This window comes from Aplysia californica, unplaced genomic scaffold (assembly GCF_000002075.1).
Source record: "Aplysia californica isolate F4 #8 unplaced genomic scaffold, AplCal3.0 scaffold00092, whole genome shotgun sequence".
NCBI lineage: Eukaryota > Metazoa > Mollusca > Gastropoda > Aplysiida > Aplysiidae > Aplysia > Aplysia californica.
The window spans coordinates 854,202-857,333 of record NW_004797362.1 but is presented as its reverse complement, the minus strand read 5'-3'; the positions used below and the strand labels follow the sequence as shown (position 1 = coordinate 857,333).

The window sequence follows — 3,132 nt, the reverse complement described above, 5'->3', positions numbered from 1 at the left end:
CTGGTGTGGGTGGTTGGTGGGTGTGGGGGGGTGTTGGGGGTGTGGGGGCTCCACATCTTTAATGTCCATTTTAATAACGCATTTCTGTGTGGGTTTTACTGAAAAACGTTGATCGAAGGCACATACACACACACAAAAATATGTAAATTTGCAGTTGCCAAGGACACTCAAGCTTTGGAAATGACAAAATGTTGTGGGCCATTTTCTTGCTAATTTATTTTCTGACAACAGGCAACTCCCTCCCCTTTAAATCGTAAATATATCAACCTTCTTTCAAGAATAGGATTTAAGATTATACTAACAACTTCATATGCCCCCAAAAATCTGACGAGTGCCTGATTCCACCATATTGTGACTCATTGTTACCATCAGCACTAAATGACCATTATGGTGTCGATATGCTTCTCTTTACTCAAACAAACAAATCAGCCATCAGAAACATGAATTTATGTATATACAGAATGCAGTCATCATCATCATCATCATCATCATCATCATCATCATCATCATCATCATCATCATCATCATCATCATCATCATCACAGACCAAACAAGTTTCCCTTTTTTTGTTTTGTTTTTCTTGAAGCATAACAGTTTGTACCATGTTGGCCCAATTCTACGTGACTTACAATGCTACCCTAAAATTACACAGTTCTATCTGCTCAGAGCCTTGTTTTGAGACATTTGACGTCAAACATTTTGAGTTGCACAACATGTCAAGCTTTTTCGAATGCGATTCTTTGAATATCTTGATAACTACTTTTACGATTTTGATAGAAGAGATATATCTAGAACATTTGGTTTCTGACGTCACGGTCTAAGTAACTAAAAACAGCCAAAAATGTCGGGCAGAACTTTATAATTCTGTTCTTATAAGGTAGCAAATTATTTGCACCAATTTAGGGCACATGACAAAAAAACAAAAACAAAACCCCAAACTGTGTCCCCAGAAACCTGCACTGTAATTGGAACATACAGACGTCCTCATCTGATGCTTCGCGGGGGCTCGATTTAGTCATCGAGGTTGACGTGAATGATGTATAGGTCTGCCAAAGTGTACGGGGGCTCTTACAAATCTCGCCCGTGATATGTGAGCAAACTTTGGAACACTTGCTAGCGTATTCATATCAGCGAGGTTTGAAAATAGAACCACTGAGCCCAGAAAGCAGCATTTTACCGGGGAGAGTTCCATCTTGTAAACAGTTGTACCTGCATATCTATTTACGTATATTTTCTTGCTTTTTTTCAATATTTATTTTGTATTTGAATTATGACAATCTTGTGAATCTAGAGCACATGCAACTGCCATTACTAATGAAGTAACTGAAAAAAAAAAGTATGAATCAAAATGTGTTGGGCATAGTACATTAATATATCTGAACAGCTGTTCTTTCAAGACACTTTCATTCGTTCTTTCTTCTGTCTATCTAACCTGAAGAAGTCTCCTGTAAGAACACTTTCTACTGTTGGAATTCTCAGGTAGGTTTTTGTTTTCAGTTTTGTTTTTGTTTTTTGTGTCTCTGTCTGTCTGCTGGGATGTTCTATATCCTTCTTTGCCCAAAGTGAGAGGCCGCCTGCCTCCAAAATAATCTAAATTGTGTGGATGGTGGCAAAAACAAACAAACAAATAAACAAATAATTTTACAAACAAATATATAAACAAACAAACAAACAATTTTGCAAACAAATATATAAACAAGCAACAAAACAAACAAACAATTTTACAAACAAATAAACAAACAACCATTCACAGCTACAATTTAAAAAATAAAACCCGACAATTCTCAATGGTTTTTTTTTCTTTTCACACTTCTCTCAGATATGGGTCATATTATAGAGACACTGGATGTTTTGTGTCTGAGAAGGAAGTTCTATCAGTCGTTCACCAATGGCCACCTCAATGTCACCTTCGCTTCTGAGCCCACATACGTTGGGTTGGGCTTTAGAATTTCTTATTACGCGGCAGGTAATGGCATACAACTTGGAAAAGGTCCTACACGTAGTTTGGTTTTAGTAAAAGTTTTACGGCACTTACAACATAAATAAGCCATATTAAAAGGTCTCTCTCTCTCTATTTATATATATATATATATATATATATATATATATATATATATATATATATAATAATCTTTATTATTAATATATTGTTCTTGTCATCATCATCATCATCATCATCATCATCATCATCATCATCATCATCATCACTATTGCTATCAGTATCATTGTAGACATCAGAGAATAAAAAAGGTTGAGACTTAGTAATATTTCCAAACATATTTAATAATACGTTCAACGTTTCACCTGACTCCGGGCTTCATCAGGAACATACCAAAAAATTTAGATCTAATGACTGCATTGTCATCATCATCATCATCATTAGAGTAAATTGTCAAAGTAATTGTTTTTAAAAAATGGACAAAAAATAAAAACTTCTGGCTGTATATTTATGAAACTTTCAGTAGATATAGATTAATCCATTCCAGCATCTTTTGACATCTGAGTTGTTTAGGTTAAAAGGTTAAACTTATCACTATGCAATGGGGCTGCCCATAAAAATGTTCTTACACAAAAAGCCAAACGGCCGAATTATATATAATCAACATCATTCTTCTTCTTCTTCTTATTGTTATTATCATCATCATCATCATTTTGTTATCATCATAATCATCATAAGTGTAAATCGTCAAAGTAATAGTTTTTAAAAAATGGACAAAAATTAGGAACCCACCTCCCCCCAGTATTTAAAATTTTGTTATTCTGAACAATCTAACTCTAACCGTAAGAACTATATAGTATTCCAAACTTCTCAATATTCGGCTCCAAATCCTGCATGGACTGCATTTGTTCTGTCCGCATCCATTGTTTCTTCTTCCTTTCCCTAGAGAGAAAGCACAGCTGTAAGCATGAGGTCATGCTGACCAAGAACAACTCACCATACCGCCTGGACTACCAAGTGATGCCTCAGTTCTTCACTGGGTGAGTGGGTGGTTGGTGGGTGCTCTGGTGTGGGTGGTTGGTGGTTGCTCTGAGTGGGTAGTTGGTGGGTGCTCTGGTGTGGGTGGTTGGTGGGTGCTCTGGTGTGGGTTTCTCTGGTGTGGGTAGTTGGCGGGTGCTCTGGTGTGGGTGGTT

The 3,132-nt window shown here is 36.5% G+C and overlaps 1 long non-coding RNA gene across 1 annotated transcript; it reads left to right on the top strand.

Annotated features, from left to right (window-relative positions):
* Nucleotides 1-956: 956 nt before the first annotated feature.
* Nucleotides 957-2,965, top strand: LOC101861570. Its single transcript, XR_220290.3, has 3 exons — nucleotides 957-1,090; nucleotides 1,820-1,966; nucleotides 2,886-2,965. It is a non-coding gene; the product is annotated as an uncharacterized LOC101861570 (long non-coding RNA).
* The last annotated feature ends 167 nt before the right edge of the window (nucleotides 2,966-3,132 follow it).